Source organism: Geotrypetes seraphini, chromosome 13 (assembly GCF_902459505.1).
Source record: "Geotrypetes seraphini chromosome 13, aGeoSer1.1, whole genome shotgun sequence".
NCBI classification, from domain to species: Eukaryota; Metazoa; Chordata; class Amphibia; order Gymnophiona; family Dermophiidae; genus Geotrypetes; species Geotrypetes seraphini.
This window is the reverse complement of record NC_047096.1, coordinates 79108197-79128324: the sequence shown is the minus strand read 5'-3', so window position 1 is coordinate 79128324 and position 20128 is coordinate 79108197.

The following is a 20128-nucleotide window of genomic DNA, read 5'->3' as shown; positions in this document are numbered from 1 at the left end:
TCATCCCAATGCCTACCTTTACATGATCTGAATTACCCCCTAAGAGCCGGATTCTCTAACTGGCGCCGTGGTTGGTGGCTGCCTTAATAGCAGCCACTGAACATGTGTCAATCATGCAACGGCAACGGTTACAGAATCGTTAAGGTAGGCGCCGGAAATGTAGGCCAGGATTTTCCAGGCCTACATTTCTGGTGCCTTCCTTTGATGTAAATCGCATTTCCATAGGCACTTTAGGTCACCTAATGGCACTTCTGGTGTTAGTTATGCCTACAGTGGCATTAGGTGGTCGAAAGCACCTAATGAGGTTTTTAGGCACTGCGCCTTGAAACTCAGTTAAACAGCATTTTTTACTGACCTGGGTGCCTACTGAAGCCTGCATATCTGGCACCGTTGAGAGAATCCAGGCCTAAGTGCCCAATCCTGTGTTTAGGGTTCATGAGGAGCAGATAAGGATCAGGTACCAGGACTCCCTCCAAATAGGAAGAAAGTGCTCGGGGGGACAGGGTTCCTGGGTCCAAGTGTTCTAGTTTTATGCTTCCTGCAACATCACCCCTGGACTTATGTTTCAAGTCTGCATTCACTTCCAGAAATGCCCAAGCAAGAACATTTCAGCTCCATGAACCAAACAAGGGGCAAAAAGAGGGTCTAGGGGGAGTTACGCTGTTGTGAGTTGTAATTGTGAAGGATCGTTTGTAGGAGGATGGCCTTCAGCCCTGCTCTCTAGATGGAGTGCACAACAAGGGATTCAGGGGTTCCAGTACCTTCAGGGAAATTGAAAGGAATCTCCTTACCATTCATAGCTTGTGAGGTTTTTTTTTTTTTGTTTAGTTGTTTTCATTTGCGACAGGGGTAAGGGGTAGCTTGTTTTGAACATACACAAGCATGAAGCTAAGGTTACTGGTTCCCATCTTTCCTTTGTCACTGTTTTTCCCCTGATAGCAGAGGCTGACTGATTTGTTCACTTTCGGCATCTCGTTGCTCAGTGTCTCCACCATCCACCACTCCTTTTTCTGTGCCGTAGCAACACCAGCTAATTTACCATAAATCAGTGATAAAGCAAGCTGGGGAGCTGTCACAGAGCCTGGAAGGGTGCACTGCAGATTTTGGCAGGGTTCTTGTGTGATTGCAGTGGGCACACCCACTCGCTCCCCTGAAGGAGCTTGAGCAATTCAGGAGTCCAGCCTGGCTACACCCATGTGACTAGAAGCTGTCGGTACAAGAGAGTGTGAACAGAAAGGGGAGTTGTGTCTTTGGGGATTGCGGGGGCAGACAGAGGCTGAGCCTTATTGCCCCATTAGCTAAGGGACCTGAAACTACAGCAAGCAGAACTCTGACATGGAGTTACAGAAATAGCTGGGTTTTTCTTGAGATTCCAAAGCTATTTTTTTGTAATTATTTTTAATGAAGTCAGTTTTAGGTTTTTATTTTGTTTCTTTTTTAAAGCTTTTTATTTATCAGATATGCCCAAGAAAGATGGTGCATATATACAGGTTTACTGTTTCTGCATTCTATCCATTAACAAACTTTGTATGCTCTGCCATGTTCTTCAGTATTTCCACATCTTGTCCAATGAAGTCCCAGATTTTAATTTTAAGTGAAGCAGACTTTCATAGATATAATCTTCTGACTCTCCCCCACCCCCTGTCCATGGGCCTGTTAAAGGTGTTTATAAGGGTTTCCCTCACCTCTAAGAACTTCATCTCTGATATACAGAGATTTTTCTCCAGCTTCAAAATGGAAGAAAAGGACAGATTGTTGGCATCGAAGCTTCAGATGCCAGGAATGTGCCCACTAATGAGGCTCGAGCTCAGGGTTTCAGTTCACCAGTGCTATGAAACTCCTTTTGTGCCTAAACCAAAGCAATTTGGGGATTTTCTTTTAGTTAACTTGGTGAGATGTAATCTTTTTAATGTCTTCTCTTTGAGATGTTTTCAGGGTGTGTAATATCAAATGTGTCAGTAAAGCAAAGTGTTTGAAGTCTATGCTGGTAGCTAGATTTACAGCTGGCCAGTACTGGAAATTAGAGAATGACATGGTGACAGAATTCATCACCGTTCCCGTCCCCGCGGATAGCTGCGGGAAACATCCTGTGTCATTCTTTAGTGTCTATCTCAACCTCAGTCCTTCTACACCAGCATTCTTCAGTGCAAGGCTTGAGGGTTAGTGGCTGTGCCTATTTATACTCTGACTCTTATGTGAGCCAAGTATAGGATAATGAAGCCATTGTGACATCACTGATGTGACTGGCTCTTAGGCATTGATGAAATGAAGCATTATGACATCACAATATCTGCTCTGGATACCAAAGACTGTCATTCGTTAGTGTCTATCTGAACCTCAGTCCTTCTACACCAGCATTCTTCAATGCAAGGCTTGAGGGTCAGTGGCTGTGCCCATTCATACTCTGATTCTTCCCTATCTCCTTAAAGAATGACATGGGGATGGTTTCTCACGGTTATCTGCGGGGACTGGAATGGTGATGAATTCTGTCACCATGTCATTCTGTACTGGAAATCCATACCTGGAATGGACACAGTCTCACCAAGCCTACTTTACAAAACAGGGGTGGAGGGGGTTCCTGCCAGGGGAGTGGAATCTGACCTCCCTAGCTTTCTGGGTTTTGGCTTTGGTAAATGTGGGACTGAATTGGATAGGCTGAGAGAGGGACTGGAGCTGTCCCTGAATCATGGAGATATGTTGTTCCTGTCTTCTTCTTTTTGCATGTGTTAGTGCAATATTGACAATTCAGAATTGTGTTTTAAATTATAAATAGAGAGTATTCAAAAACTAGGAGGTGCAAAGAAGCTGGATGACTGACTCTGAAGAATTCAGCACTCAGTACTCCGGATGTGTTTCCTCTCAAATGACTTTCCAGTTACAAAATAATAATTTGGTTCAAATTCTCACATTTATTTGGAATGTTAGTAACTATTCCTTTCAGTCTGCTAATCATCTGATTTTGTAAAATGTGATGTTACTTTTCCACTTCGGTAGTTTTCTTATGGACTGTAATGCATGGACACAGTTTAAATAAATGAAAATGGTAGACACAGAATCAGAATGACCGACTAATATGGACATTTGGTGAGAAAATGCTAAGATAAATCACAGGTTAATCCTGTTCTCCCCACCCCTATGAAGAAAGGGAAACAATGCAATTTTTTCACCCTCTGGGAAACAGCTAGGAAGATGCAGTCCAGGCTTCATAAGATCACCTAGTCAGACTATACTTTACAGCAATGCGATCTATGTGACTGGTTGAGCTGGAGATGGTTCCTCCATATTCCAAAACCATTTTAGACTGAATGAGCCTTAGATAGTACTGCTGAGGTACCCAGTGAGTATTCATGGGGTATGAACGGGAGATCTAAAGTATTAGTACTGAGGTAGAAGGGGAGGCAGTGGACTGCTTTTTTAGAAGTCTGCAGACATGGTGAATGGATGCAGCGCGTAAGGTCTCTGACCATAGTGTACTTCAGGAGCCCTATAGACATCATTGAGGTGTGAGGATGGATGACTGTGTGACGCAGTGTCCTGGACCTCCCCGTGATGTGTTTTGCTCTCAGAATGTAGCTGTAGATTCATAGCAGGGATGTCAACTGTCCATACAAAACCAAATGCCTAAAAATTCCACACACAGCCGTAAAAATATTGTGTCAATAAAAATGGCACATGCTGTGACGCCGTGCCTCTGGTGTCATGTGCAAAGGCCCCAGCACTTGGGAGTCAGGGTGAATCTCAGGCTAGAATGTGTGCAAAATGGCAATGGTAAAATGTATGTCAGCAAAAATCTCTTGAGTTGGCAGCCTTGCTTCGTGGTCTGTAGGAAGTTGTAGAGGACATATAGGAAGCCTGTGCTACTGTGAAAATAGGTAAAACAACTTTATTTGAGCTTTAATAAAGCCATTTCCACTTATTTTTGATAGTGTGTGTGTTGTTTTTTTTAATGTTTGCTCTATGTTAATCTGTTTCATCTTTGTCATACAGCTCTTTATCTTTATACCTAGTAGTTCCCCCAACCTGTTCTGAGGGAACCCCAGCCAGAGTGGTTTTCAGAATATCTGCAATAAATATTCTTGAGTTAAATTTGCATGCACTGTCTCCACTGAATACAAATGTATTCATGCATATTTATAGTGGGTATCTTGAAAAACTGACTGGCTTGGGGGTCCCAGAGGATTGGGTTGAGAAATCCTGCAGTCGGTGAACCTTCAACAGCGCCCCGTCGCAACAGTCCAACATTTCCTCTTCCTTTACCCCAGCTGCTACCACCATCACTCTTATCTCTGTCCTCTGCCCAAGCAGGAATTGTAACACAGGGCCCTCCTCTCCAATGCAAGCTTCCTGTTGCAGGCCAGGATGTGGCCAGCCTTGAGTGTGCATGGGTAGCTGCACTGTTGCGCCCTCCCTCTCCCCCTGAATTCTGCCATCCTAAGCAGATGTCTAGTGGCAGATCAAGTCCTGCTTTGGTTCCCTGTCAGACTATTAGGGAAATTTTTAAAAAAAAACCAAAAAGTCCAAAAAACATCTAAACTGCACTTGGATGTTTTGCCGAGCACAATGTCCAAGTGCTGATTTTCAATACAACTATTAAATGTCTTGTAAGATGTTCACCCTCTAGGACATCTAAGTCATAAAGGGGCGAATTAGAGGTATGTTTTGGGTGGGTCTTGGGCCAACTCAGGCTTGAATGTTTTGCAGCAATATTCAAGCCTTTTGGAAGACATCCTGGATGGAATGTAGACGTTCTGACCTAGACCTGTTTTAGAAGTGTCTAGGGGCCAAAAAGGTATCCAAACTAACCAGATGACCACTAGATGCATTAAGATATGACATCCTATACTCCCCTGGTGGTCACTGACCCCCACCCACCCCCCAAATATGTGAATGAAACGGTACATACTTGTGTCTAGAACAGCAGCACTTGGTATTGGAAAGCCTTGTAGAACTCCTCACAGGTGTCTTAAGTAGTCAGGTGGGTGGGCTAGTGAACCATATAAAGAGGAGTCAGACCCATAAGCCACTCACATTTATGGTGGAAAGTATGAACTATCTTAGCTCAAGAGAATTTCAAATGAAATCAAAATAAAATAAATGTGGCTAAATAAATAATTTAATAAATGTGTGCTCAGTGACAAAAAACATCAACCACGCCAGCCGGAAATCTGTTAAGATGTTAAACCTGTTACATCATGGCTCATGCCCTCCCTACTTTCCTAACAAAATGCTAACTCAACCAATATCATCCCAAAAGGGTAAAAGATAGAAAATTACTTATCTTAGTTGTGTCTTCAATATCCTGATTGAAGGGGCAGTGAGCAATTACAGTACTGTAACAATGCGTGCCAGCTGGCAGCAGAATCCGTGTGTTCCCATTCCCAATATCCACAGTGTAACAATCAAATTCATAGTCCAAAAATCCATTCAAAAATAGTTCATACAAAATCCACATCCATAATAAAAAAATAATGTCGGTACAATTTCCACTCTGCTTCCTCGTTCTACTTCCTCGACACAGATTGTGTTTCAAAAGAGTCTTTCTCAAGAGGAAGAAATAAATACTAGAAATGAAAAACAAAAAATAAAATGTATCAGCACAAAAAAATGGAAAACATATCACACATCAAGAAATAATCCAAAAATCATTCATTAAAACCCTGCAAGATAGGTGCCACCTGTAGCCATAAGGGCTATTGGAGTGGTAGACAGGTGGGTATAGTAGGTTTTGGAGGGCTCAGCATAAATTATAAGGGGTACATGGTGAGATGCATATCTGGCACCCTTTATGTGAAGTTCACAGTAGTGCCCTCTAAGGTGCCCCACTGTTCTGTTGGCATGTCTATGTGGCCAATCCATTAGAATGGTGGCCCCTCCCACATCTAAATGGTGCTGATTTGGACATTTCTAACTTAGATGTTTTTATGGTCAAAAATGGCGAATAAAGTTAGACATCCTGGTGGTCTAGACATTTTGGTGGCCAAAACATCCAAGTAAGTGATTTTCAGGAAAAAAAATATTCAGAAGTCCTATTTGAAAATGGATATTTCTCTGCCTCCAACTTTGGATGTCTTGCAGGAAATGTCCAAATTCAGACTTAGATGTCTTATAAAAAATGGCCCTTCACGTTGTATAAGGTTAAACATACTCTAAGAGGTTCATAATCAAAACTTTAAAATGTCCAAAAACCAGCGTAAGTTGGGCACTTGGATGTCCTAATAGCAGGGACGTCCAAGTGCCGATAATCAAAACCAACTTGCTGGATGTGCAGCAGCACTTCTAAGCTGCTGTGCATTCAGAGAGCAAATGGGAGTGTTGGGAGGTGTATTAATGGCAGGAATTAGGCAGGTTTCAATCTGAACGTATGTCACGTACCCCAGCCATAATCAGAGCTTTCCTAGAGGAAACTTAAGACGCCAGCAGTTAGACCTGTTTGAGTTGTGTCTAAGTTCCACAAAGGTGCCCAAACTGACAAGACCACAGGAGGATTTAAGGCATGACCTCCCCTTACTCCTCCAGTGGCCATGACCCCCTCTCACCAACCAAAGAGCAAAAAAAAAAAAAAGCCATAGGCTTCCCATCAGCTGATTGCAGCGGAAGGAATCCCCATCAGCTGAGCCACTTTTGGGGATTCCTTGCAGCTCAATTGATAGGGATTCCCCTGCCAGGATCAGCTGAGCCACTAAGCCCTCCCCAACATGGTCTGACATCTCCACTCCCACATCCTCCCAATATTCCTGGGATTTTGAGCCAATCAGGGCCTTTGGCCCCTCCCACTGCATCCCAAGATGCATTGGGAGGGGGAAGCCTCATCATTTGCAGCATGAGGGCCTGTAGGCAAGAGGGAGTAAGCTTCCTTCCTGCGTTTGATCTTCCGAAGGTACAGGGGGTTCTGGGGATGTGGGAGGGAATGTTGGGGGTCATGTGGGGGGAGGGGCAGAGATGTCAGGCAGTGTCAGGGGAGGTCCGGAATGTCGTGAGGATGTGGGAGATGTCAAGGAGAGGTCTGGGATGTCAGGGGGAGACAGGGCAGGATTAATTTGTCAAGGGCCCCTAGGCACACAAATACACTGGGCCCCCTGCCTCACCCCACCCCCATCATGCACCCAGGCGGAAACAGGAAGTTGCATCAGAGAGAAGCTTTGGGTAAGAAGCACCACTTGCACAATTACAGTTCCTGTTGCCTTTCTTACCCACGTTGCTTGCTTGTTTTACTTTCCATTGATGGGGGGGGGGCCGCGTTGCCGATCGGGGTGGAGCCCACATTGCCGATCGGGGAGGGCCCGCATTGCCAAACGATGCTGGAGGGGCCCATCACCGTTTGGAAAAAACAATGTTGATGCCCTCCTTCACCGGGCTCCCCTGACCATTTCAGGCCCTAGGCACATGCCTACTTGGCCTATTGGTTAATCCTGCCCTGGGGGGAGGAGTGTAGGGCTCAGCTGATCCTGGTAGGGGGAATCCCCAAAAGCTGAGCTGCCAGGAATCCCCAAAACTGGCTCAGCTGATGGGGATTCCTACTGCCACGATCAGACATGGTAGTTGGTGGGTACGTCTACAAAACTTGCTTTTGTACGTTTTTCGCGTGGATGATTTTATTTTTGAAAATGGGCAAAAAAAGTAATTGTTCTAAGCATCAAAACTTATACCTAGCTCATTTTCAAAAATAAGAGATAAATGTTTGGCAGCTTTGAAAATGGACATTTTTCCTGCTGGGTTTGTGGACATCTTTCACAAAATGTCCAACCTCAGACTTGGGCACATTTTTGATTATGCTGCTCCATGCTTCTGCTTTCTTGTGGCAGCTTATAGATGGATTATGTGGTAAGAATTAGAAAATTCTGATGCAAAGTTTCTGAAATGTGGTGGCCTATTTGCATAGATGTGCACATCAAATAAAATCTGCAATGTTTTTCTTTTGTTTGAAAAATCATTTTCCGAACTTGTATATGTGAAAAGGTTATTTACTTTATTTTTGTAAAATTTTTGGTAGGAGAAAAAGGGCTGTTAGTTATTGAATCAGAAGAAGAGCATGTTGCAGATGTGGTTTACTTGGATTTCAGCAAGGCTTTTGAAGCAACCACACAGGAAAGGGAATGGGATTTGATATACCGCTTGGACAAGGTGTATTAAGCGGTTTACATCAGATACTCATGAATAAACTGAGCTGTCTGAGGACCAGTCTCAAGGTGATGAATGACGCATTGGTGTGACAAACAAGTGACAATGGGCAGTGATGAATGCAGTTAGAGGGAGAAAAGCTGAGTAGCTGAGTACCTCAAAGATTGGGCCCAAGGCCTGTTTTGTTTAATCACTTTGTGTATGATTTTGGTAAGGAGTTAGAACAGCAGCATTCACTTCTAGTCCTCTAGTCCTGCCCATTGGGGCAGGTTTTCAGAATATCCCTCCCTAATTAATATGCATGAGAGAAATTTGCATACAGTAGATATAGCATGGAAAATGTCACTCGTGTATATTTACTGGGGATAGCCTGAAAACCTGACTGGCTAGGTGTGTTCCAAGGACAAGTTTCAAAACTCCTGCTCTATACCAGTGCTTCTCAACCCTCATCTGGAGGCACACCTAGCCATTCAGGTTTTCAAGAGGAATATATTCAAGGTACTGACTTAGTAGATAAGGACAGGTTGTTCTCCCTCTCCAAGGTAGGGAGAACGAGAGGGCACTCTCTAAAGTTGAAAGGGGTAGATTCAGTACGAACATAAGGAAGTTCTTCTTCACCCAGAGAGTGGTAGAAAACTGGAACGCTCTTCCGGAGTCTGTCATAGGGGAAAACACCCTCCAGGGATTCAAGACAAAGTTAGACAAGTTCCTGCTGAATAAGAACGTACGCTGGTAGGACTAGTCTCAGTTAGAGCGCTGGTCTTTGACCAGAGGGCCGACGTGTGAGTGGACTGCTGGACACAATGGACAACTGATCTGACCCAGCAGGGGCAATTCTTATGTTCTTAGTATTTGCTCTCAGTCCTTGAGGGTTGTCAATGGGTCAAATTTTCAGAATATCCCTAACCAGAACTGTACCAAATAGCATATCTTACCATTTGATCGAATATATAATAAAAAATATTATTCATCCATATACAAATAGTGGGCATTGAGCTTTAACATAACAAATAATAAAAGAAGCAACATGAAATCAGAAATCAAGTGTTTATTTCAATAGGATTTAGCATAGCAGAGCCCCAGATTATTCATATTTGAATTTAAATCACTATTCGGCCAGCAAATACAAATAATGTATTCAAGGCTGAATTGAATTGAATCAAAGTATTCAGTACAGCCCTACTAATGAATATAAATGAGAGAGGTTTGCAAGTCTACTACTTTCACCGTATGCACATCTGTCTCATGCATATTCATTCGAGCTATCCTGTAACCCTGACCTGTTGGTGACCCTGAAGGACTGGGAATGAAGATCACTTCAGCTCCTTGTGACCTTGGGAAACCACTTAGGGCTAGATGCACTAAAGTTTTTGATCATCTAATGATTGTCGCTAAACCAGGTTGACTGGTTTAGCGACCAATCGTATTTGCTGACCTGATGTACAAAACGGCTCACTGCGTATTTTTCCACGCAATTGCTCATTTACCGATCCAGCCATGCAAATGAGGTCAATATTAAAATGCCATACAAAGTAGCTGACTGGTTGATGCTCTAACATCGGTTTGCCAAGCACAAAAAATAGTGTTCACCTGTAGCAATCCAAAAAAACCAACAGGTCAAGACCAGTCGCTTACATGTCTTACTGAATTTTCAGCCCTGAAAATAATAGTATTTATAACATTTATACCATGAATACAATTTTTACAATGCAGTAGGGACGTATACGTGTATTAAATGTGCATTGTGAGTATGTGTGTTGAAGGCGTGTGTTATGCGTGCCCATTAATAGTGTAAAAATAAAATATGAGAGGGCTGCGAAAATATGGGTGCCAACGAGAGAAGGTGAAAATTTTCATCCCTCATAATTAAAATATATAGGAGCTGGGTCAGAACTTTATACAGTATTACCCTCATTTATGCCCTGCATTTGCGCCGTCTGCTGCTACCCTACTGCCCCCTCCGTACGGCTTCAAGGGATTGTCCTCGCCGTACTATTTAAAATCACATGAAATACCTGTGTTTGATAATTGTGTGTGTTTTGTGCTCTGACGGTCAAAGTTATAGATGGCAGTTGTAGGCTCCGCTTTATTCAGGCTGCTTTTTCCCTGGGAGGAAGAGGAAACGATGATGGCGCCTATGATTGACTTAGTAAATCTTGTGCATGCTTACATTGTCGCTGTATCAACTGAACTATTCAGCTACTCTCAGAGCGATCGATTGGATGAGGATTATGGTGAACCTCCACACAAATCATTTGCATGCAAACTTGTTTGAGCATCGATTATTGTTTTAAAATCGGCCAAATAAAATCAGCCCACAGCGACCCACACTGTCTTACTGACCGTGTTTAGTGCATCTAGCCCTTAGATAGCAATTCTATAATTAAGTGTCCCAAAGTTACATCGTAAAAACCTATTATATAATGGCACCTAGGTACCCAGGTTTCATTATATAGTAGAATACTAAAACAACCTGGTATCAGCATACCTAACATTTATGCCCCTGCAGTTATACCAGCCACAGAACAAAGCTGGCAAAAGTGTGGGCACCTACATGTGGTAGAAAAGTGCATAACTTACAGAATTTTGGGAAAAACACCTACTTAACTAGGGTGGGGAGGCAAGAGTAAGCATTCCTCCCTGGATTTCTTAGCTGCTGCTATTCTCCACTCAGAGGTATCTCTATCTCTGCTCCCACCTCCACTCCCCCATCCACTAATTTCAGCATCTCCCCATCTCTCAATCCCCTGTTTGCCTTAAAATTTGTCTCTCTTCATCTTTGTTGTCACCTACACTGTCTGCGGCCTTCTCTGAACGGAGCCTTCCCTCTAACCCATCCAGCCCCTTCAGATGCAACTTCTGGTTTCTGCAGGGGCAGAATGAGTCAGAGTGAAGGCTCTAGTCTAGAGCAAGTTGCAGGCTGAGTATGTTGATTACTGCTGTTGCAGGTAACATCTAAAGACAGAAAGAGAGAGACAAATTTTAAGGAAGATCAGGATACAGCAAGTGGAGAGGGTCCACTAAACTGTGGCGCACAGAGCCCTGCAAGTGCTAAGGCCAGTCCTGCACACCATTATAGAATAGTATATAGCAGGGGTCTTCAAAGTCCCTCCTTGAGGGCCGCAATCCAGTCGGGTTTTCAGGATTTCCCTAATGAATATGCATTGAAAGCAATGCATGCACATAGATCTCATGCATATTCATTGGGGAAATCCTGTAAACCCGACTGGATTGCGGCCCTTAAGGAGGGACTTTGAAGACCCCTGGTATATAGGCTCCCCGTTGGCTCATTTGCAGATAAATCAAGTGTACACTTATGTGTGTAAGTGCTAGTATTCTAGACATTTATGTGCATAAGGAGCACCTCCATGTGGGTGCCTAAATTAGAGAACTGACCTTCACACCCTCCATTGCCTCATGTAGAAATTTAGATTGTAGGCCGTCTAGAGACAGAGAAATATCTACTGTACCCGACTATAACTCATCTTGAGTTTCAACTGAAAAAGGCATGAGACAAATCCTAACAATAATAATATAGAAAGCCCAATGTATGCAAATCTTTCTCATGCATATTAATTGTGGGAATCCTGAAAACCTGACTGGCTAGGTACGTCTCCAGGTTGAGAAACACACCTAGGTGAGGTCTCCCCAATAATTTGTATGGAGCAGTATCTCAACCTTGTCCTGGAGGCACACCTAACCAGTCAGGTTTCCATGATTACCATCATTAGTATGCATGATATAAATTTGCATGAAGTGGTTTCTCAGTATAAACAAATTTATCTCATGCATCTTCACTGCGGTAATCCTGAAAACCTGGCAGGCTAGATATGCCTCCAGGACAGGGTTGAGAAGCCTTCTCCTAGAGCAGTAACTTCTCAAACCTATCATGGGAACCCACTCAGGGGTGTCCAATGTCGGTCCTCGAGGGCCGCAGTCCAGTCGGGTTTTCAGGATTTCCCCAATGAATATACATGAGGTCTATTTGCATGCACTGCTGTCATTGTATGCTAATAGATCTCATGCATATTCACTGGGGAAATCCTGAAAACCCGACTGGACTACGGCCCTTGAGGACCGACATTGGACACCCCTGCTAGCTGGTCAGGTTCTCAGGATATCCCTACTAAATATGCATCAGATATATTTGCATACAATGGGCTTTCTATATTATTACTTTATTCTGCTTATAGAGGAACAAGTATTCTGAGTCATTCTGATAAATCTATCCTTTAAGGTAGAGCAGGAGTCTCAAAGTCCCTCCTCCAGGGCCGTAATCCAGTCTGATTTTCAGGATTTCCCCAATGAATATGCATGAGATCTATGTATATGCATTGCTTTCAATGCATATTCATTAGGGAAATCCTGAAGACCCGACCTGATTGCGGCTATATACTTTTCTATAATGGTGCGCAGGACTGGCCTTAGCACTTGCAAGGCTCTGTGCGCCACAGTTTAGTGGACCCTCTCCCCATGCTGAATCCTGATTTTCCTAAAAATTTGTCTCTCTCTTTCTGTCTTTAGATGTTACCTGCAACAGTAGTAATCAACATACTCAGCCTACAACTTGCTCTAGAGCCTTCATTCTGACTCATTCTGCCCCTGCCCCAGGAGGGACTTTGAGATCCCTGAGGTAGAGCATACTTCAAAATGTTGGGGTCATCCTTGACACAAAATTATCATTTGAACCCACAAGTTAATCAAATTATTAGTTCTATTTTCTTAAAATTACATCAACTTTGCACTATGTAATAGCCTTACCGGGACAGACCAATGGTTCATCTAGCCTAGTAGCCCATCTTAATGGTGGCCAATCCAGGTCACTAGTACCTGGCAAAAACCCAATTAGTAGCAATATTCCATGCTACCAATTCAGGGCAAGCAGTGGCTTCCCCCATGTCTATTTCAATAACAGACTATTGATTTTTTCTTCAGATCCCTGCAGCACTCCACTATTTACCCTCCTCCACTGAGAAAAATGGACATTTAACCTTACCCTCAGTTTCCTATCCAATAACTAATTCCTAATCCACAACTGAACATCCCATTATACATTGCATAATTTTCTCAGGAGCCTCTCATGAGGAACTTTGTCAAAAGCTTTATCCTCATGTTTATTCATACCTTCAAAGAAGTCAAGCAAATTGGTGAGGCATGATCTCCCTTGGCTCATGCTGACTCTGTCCCACTAAATCAAGTTTGTCTATGTGTTCCACAATTTTATTTTTTTACAATTGTTTCCACTATTTTGCCCGGCACTGAAGTCATGCTTACTAGCCTGTAATTTCCCGGATCTCCCCTGGAACCCTTTTTAAAAAATCAGTGTAACATTGGCCACCCTCCATTCTTCAGGTACTAATTTTAGCAACAAACAGCAGGTCAGCAATTTCATGTTTGAGTTCTTTTAGTACCCTGGGATGTATACCATCTGGTCCAGGTGATTTATTACTTTTTAACTTGTCAATTTGGCTTAGTATATCTTCCAAATTCACCAAGATTTCTTTCAGTTCCTCTGCATCATCACCCTTGAAAACCATGAAAAGTTCAGGTAGATCTCTTACATCTTCTTTCATAATAACCAAAGCAAAGAATTCATTCAGTCTCTCCACTGTGGCCTTATCCTCCCTGGTCCCATGAATTTCCTCACATGTTTTCTGCTTCTGATGTACCTAAAAAAATTGTTACTGTGAGTTTTTGCCTCTTTGTCAAGTTTCTCTTCATATTCTGTCTTAGCTTTCTTTATCAATGTTTTGCATCTATCTTGCCAGCACTTATGTCTAGTCTTATTTTCTACATTTAGATCCTTTTTCCATTCTTTAAAGGATTTTTGTTGGCTCTAATAGCATCTTTCATGTCACCTTTGGTAATAAGTAGAATACATCTGGTCTAGGCTTCCACAATGATATTTTTAAATAACATTCATGCCTGATTTACAGTCCTAGCCTATGTCACAAATCCTTTTAGCTTCTTTTTAACCATTTTCCTAGTTTTATCATAGTCACCCTTACGATAATTAAATGTTTTCTAGTAGTAAGCACAATTATTCTTTTTCATTTACATTATTCTACTATTAATTATTTATTTAGAGCTACCAGACGTACACAGCGCTGTACAGAGTCACAAAGAGTAAGAAAACAGTTCCTGCTCGAAAGACCTTACAATCTAAACAGGCAAGACAGACAAACAAGATGTCATGGATACAGTTAAGGGGAACAGTGCTGAGTAAAATGATAGAGAGTATTATAGAGAACAAAATTATACAATATATACATAAGCATGGATTAATGAGACAAAGCCAACATGGATTTAGTCAAGGGAAATCTTGCTTCACCAATCTACTTCATTTCTTTCAAGGAGTGAATAAAGTGTGGATAAAGGTGAGCCAGTTGACAGAGAACCTCATGAACAATTTCTGAGGAAATTAGAACATCATGGGATAGGAGGCAATGTCCTATTATGAAGTAAGAACTGGTTAAAAGATAGAAAACAGAGAGTAGGTCAATATTCTCAATGGAGAAGAGTAAATAGCGGGGTTCTCCAGAGGTCTTGTTGGGACCACTGCTTTTTAACATACTTATCAATGATGGGAATAAGTAAATCTGCTGATGACACAAATAGGAGCATTTTCAAAACTCTAAGAAGTCCAAAAAACTGCATAAATCAGCACTTGGATATTTTTCTTGCCAAAATGTCCAAGTGCCAATTTTCAAAACCGTTTTCCTGGATGTCTTGCGAGGCATCCCAGCCATTGTGCATCCAAAACAAAATGGATGCAAGTTGGACGACTTGCAGCGATAATCAAACATTTCCCAAGACATCCTGAATGGAACTGAGACATTATGAGTTAGACTTGTTTTAAAAGCATCTAAGTGCCTAAAAGGTACTCAAACTTACCAGATGACCACTGGAAAGATAAGGTTATGACCCCCTCCCCCACACACACACACACACACACACATTATCCCCTAAAATTTGAACGAAACAGTATCTACCTGTCTCTAGAACAGCAGCACCTAGTATGGGAAATCCTAGTAGAGCTTCACACAGGTGTATTAAGTAGTCTGGTGAATAGGTTAGTGAGCCATAGAGAAGAGGATCCAGTCCCATAAGCCACTCTAACCACTACATTTATAATGGAAAATATGAGTCCACCAAAACCCACAATACAAAACACTGGTCTACTATCTTCTGATGCAAAGGCAGGTAAATTAGGACCCAATCCAGAATATGCACCATATACCAAAAGTGGAGAAAAAGACCTCAGTTAAAGCCACTACTGGCTAGGGAACCACTGCTAAAGCAAGCACTATAATTGTGCAAGCACAGTGATCCCGCAACAGTCATAGGTCAAAGAAAAAACTCCACTTTATCGTAATACTTCAGAACATTGGTTCATTCCTCCATGAGCATCAAGAATTGCAATCTCACCCTCAAATATAGAAAGTTCAGAGACAACCAAATACAATATCCAACAATACTTATATGGCCACTTATCTTAAGCTGGGTATTCAAAGCTGTGCCCAATGTTTTAAAATCCCAATGGAAGTATCCCGTTTCACAGATCGCATCATCAGGGGAATTACAGAGGAACTTCTTTTTTTTGTGATGATATTTCTAATAAATCATCTTAATTTTTTTAATATTTTGACATAGACTTAAGTTACAAGTTGAGCTATACAATATGACAAAATGCCACATGCTCCTTTATTCAGCTAGAATGCACCACAAAACATGGCTTAGATCAAAAGAGTGAACCCTGGAACAAAAAGGGACATGTAACATTAGAAAGTCACTCAAAAAAATTATTAATGGTGGTTGCTGGCCATGCCAAAGAATTTATTGAAAAAAAAGATACAAATGGCAGCATACAGTACCAGGGCTCAAAACAATGAAATTTTACCCCCTCTTCTATGAAACCATGCTAGCGGTCCCTAGCGCAGGGAGCCGCGCCGCTCCCGACGCCCATAGGAACTCAATACAGAGGAACTTCTCAGCGCTGGCTGTAACAAACACTGGCCATTTTGATGGGGGTGCTAAATCCAATGGAAATTACTACTCCTTGGACACAGTGAAGGAGTTTGCTTGATACTGGAGGTGCTCAAGTACCCACAGCACCCCCAGAGCTAGCTTCCATGGATTTACACATTATCTTCCCTCACTACCCATCTTCTTTCTTAAACCCATCAACATCATCCTTTTCCCCCACCCCCTCTTGCCAGTGGGCTACTGGAGGACAGTGCCAGTGCCTCAGGTCACACCCTCCTATTCCTTTGCTGGCCAGCATGTGGCTGAGGATTGAATTGTGCAGGACAACAGAATGGACATAGTCCAAGGTCTTGCTACTGGCATTCCCCTACAGCCAGCCTTATCAACGTGTGAAGAAGAGGGGAAGAATGTGAGGTACATGCACTCACTCCTATGTTCAGATGACTCCTCTCTGGACTCACCCCTGGTCTCCTGTAATTCTACAGGAGCCTGCAAAATTCTAAGGCTGGAACCAAATTTTACAGCACTTGGACGTAACCATGGAATTGTCTGATACTAAGATCAGCAATATTTGCTTTCCGTTCTGCTCTGTGTTTAGGGATACTCATGGAATGCTCCCACCACAAACTACCAACTCTTCCCATGGTGCCAGCTGTAAAGCAGAAGACAATTCAGATGACTCTGACACAGGTTTGAATATTGGACTTCACACAACCACTATGATTGCACTGCAGATTTTCTTTTAGACACCTGGTTTATCATATTAACCTGACAAGTCTGCTACCTAGCTCAGCTTTAATACAGTTCAGAAACTAGCCTGCCACCAAATCATCCAGTAGGTGGTTACAAACAATGAATATCCACATACAAAAGGCTGAAGAACAAGGGTAATTTTCATATTTTGCTTGCTTTGCCTGAAAACCACATGATGTGCTTGAGGTCCAGAACTGAGCAACACTGGCCTCTATCTTCCCAATTCCAGGTGCTTCATCTTGGTCATCATTTGCTTCTCCACAGCCATCCCTGTACTAGGCCCTTAATATTTTAACTTCTGTGGATTATCTGCACTTTCTTCCCACAGTATACCAGCTAGTTTCCAGTCTTTTGCTTCTCTGTACCCAGAGTAAGAAGTGGCACACCAAGAATGAGTGAGCATTAAAACAGCATCAGTTCATGTAGTATCTATGTCCAGCAAGTGTTTTGATTCTGAAAATGACTCTCCCATGAATCCTTTTCATAGGTTTGATCAACTCCTGCAGAATCACAAGGTGACTCTTGAAGTAACTCAGTCTGGACTGCTCTCCCCTGTAAAGATGAAAAGCATTACAGCATCAAGGGTAACCTATGAAAACCCCTGACTCTTAGAAATTACAGATCTCCAGACCCTGACTTTCATAATAGGGAAATAGTTTTGCTCTTAAGCTTACTAGAATTCAACTTGCAGAATTAGTGCTGAAAATGCTCCCCCTGGATTAGTGGGGGACCTGATTTGGTCATGTGATGAGTCAGACAGTGAGCTCATGGGGCAAGGGAAGATCAAAGCACCCACACCATTACTAGTTCTGTGCTTGTCTCCACCTGAACAACCACAAACCAAAATTACATCAGCAGGGGTTAATGCAGAGCAAAGCAAGGCTAGTTCAACCTTACTTCCTGCTCTCAGGCTACAGACCAGCTCTGCCCCCTCCTCAGTCCCACTTCTGGGTATAAAAAGAAAGGTATCCAAATTATTGCAAAATGGGGATTTAAATCTGTATATGTGATGGAGAGTGAGGAAAAGGTTTCAATTGTATGAGTGTTGACAAAGAGTGAAGAAGAGTAGATCTCTTGTGATCTAAAACCAAGGGATTTATGGGGAGCAAAAGGTGCAAATCCAGCACAGCTCCTGGAAAGGCAATAGGGATTAGCAGCAAAGTAAGTAGAGGAAAGCCTCCTATCAGTCTGCTGTGGGACTTGGAATCTCTCTGCCAGTACTGAATCCCACCAAGTTATTCAGATCCAGGAGGGAGAATTTTAGACCAGACTTAAATTTCTAACAACCTTGCCCTGACACATTATGAGATTTGCAGCAAGGAATTCATTGAGTAGAATGAAAGACTACAATTACAAGACTGTATTGGGACCTCACTTGCCAGTCCCATCCTCTTGGCAGGCCATTCATCACTATGCAATTAAGTGCTAGGCAGCTAGGGGAAGCACTTGTCAGTCTGCTCTTGGAAATCAGTGCTGGGGAACCTTCAGACTCCTTCCCCAGGTACCCATCTCCTCTACTGCCAATGCCAGACTCCATCCCCTCTGTCTTGCTGCACCTTATGCCTGGAACAGACTGCCTGTGTTAGTAGTCATACTCTCTCTCTGGCAGTATTCAAATCCAAGCTCAGTGGCGTACCAAGGGGGGGCATCCACCAGGGTGCAGCCTTAGGGGGGGTTGCACAGCTGGCCAGGTCTGGAAAATGGTCGATCGCCAAGGCAATGTGAGTTGATCGCGGAGCCCATCCCGGGCTCCGTGATAGACTCACTTTGCCTTGGAGATCTACCGGGCCGATCAGCCTTCCTCTCCCCGACATCAATTCTGCCGCCGGAGAGGAAGTTCGGGCCAGCCAATCGCTGCCTGGCTGGGCGGAACTTCCTCTCTGACGGCAGAATTGACATCGGGGAGAGGAATGCTGGTCGGCCCGACGCAGGAAAGCAGAGAGAGCTTGGGGCCTGTTCCCCGATGGTGGCAGCAGTGGCTTGGTGGAGGGCAGGCAGGGAGAAAGAAAGAAAGGGGGCAGGCAGGGAGACAGAAAAAAAGAAAGGGAGGCAGGGAGAAAGCAAGGGGGAGGGAATGAGGTCTGGAGGAGAGGAAGCATACAGGCTAAAAGAAGGGAAGAAAGATTGGATGCACAGTCAGAAGAAAGTGCAACCCGAGACTCATAAAATCACCAGACAAGGTAGGAAAAATGATTTTATTTTCAATTTAGTGATCAAAATGTGTCTGAATTTATATCTGCTGTCTATATTTTGCACTATGGCCCCCTTTTACTAAACCACAATAGCGGTTATTAGCGCAGGGAGCCTATGAGCGTCGAGAGCAGCCCTAGGCATTCAGCGCAGCTCCCTGCGCTAAAAACTGCTATTGTGGTTTAGTAAAAAGGGAGGGGGTATATTTGTCTATTTTTGTATGGTTGTTACTGAGTTGACAGTGCATAGAGTCATCTGCCTTGACCTCTTTGAAAAAACCCCAGAATAGGAATGATAATTAACATTTTCTCAGCATACAGTGTGCTTTGTGTTTTTTAAAAATTTTATTGTTGGTAGATCATTTTGACTTGGTCATTTTAAAAGTAGCTCGCAAGCCCAAAAAGTGTGGGCACCCCTGAGCTAGAGCGTTGAAGCTGCGTGTGGCTGCCGTAAAGGTCATCTCTGACACAACCGGAAGTTGCATCAGAGCCGACCTTTACGGCAGCCATATACAACTACAACGCTCAAGCTGCTGTAAGAAGGCAGTTTAGACATCGCCGGCTACAGGGCAGGGAGGTTTGTCGGTCCGGGCCTGTTGTCCGGGGAGGGGGGGGAGGTTGCAGATCTTGTAGCCAAAATCAGAAAGGTGAGGAAGGGAGAAAGATGGGCCTGTGGTGGATGGAGAGATTGAGAGAAGGGGGCAGATGATGGAAGTGGGTAGAAAGGGGAGAGAGAAGAGGTCAGATGATGGAAGTGGGGAGAAGGGAGAGCAAATGCTGAATGGAAGTGGAGAAAGAGAACACATACTGGATGGAAGGAGGGATAAAGAAAAAGGACATATGCTGGATGGGGGAAGAACATAGAGTTAGTGAGATAGTGGAAGTGGTGAAGGAAAGGGGTGGCATGCTGTGGGTAGACAGTGAAAAGAGGGAAACTGAGAACTGCATAGTTAGAAAGAATTTAATTTAGACAGAGGCAGAAAATAAAGAAGGAAGGCCAGAGAAGGAAAGGGAAGAGAGAGATGCCAGAGAACGGGGAAGGAGATAGAGATATTAGATATGAGCGGAGGAAATTAGAAGAG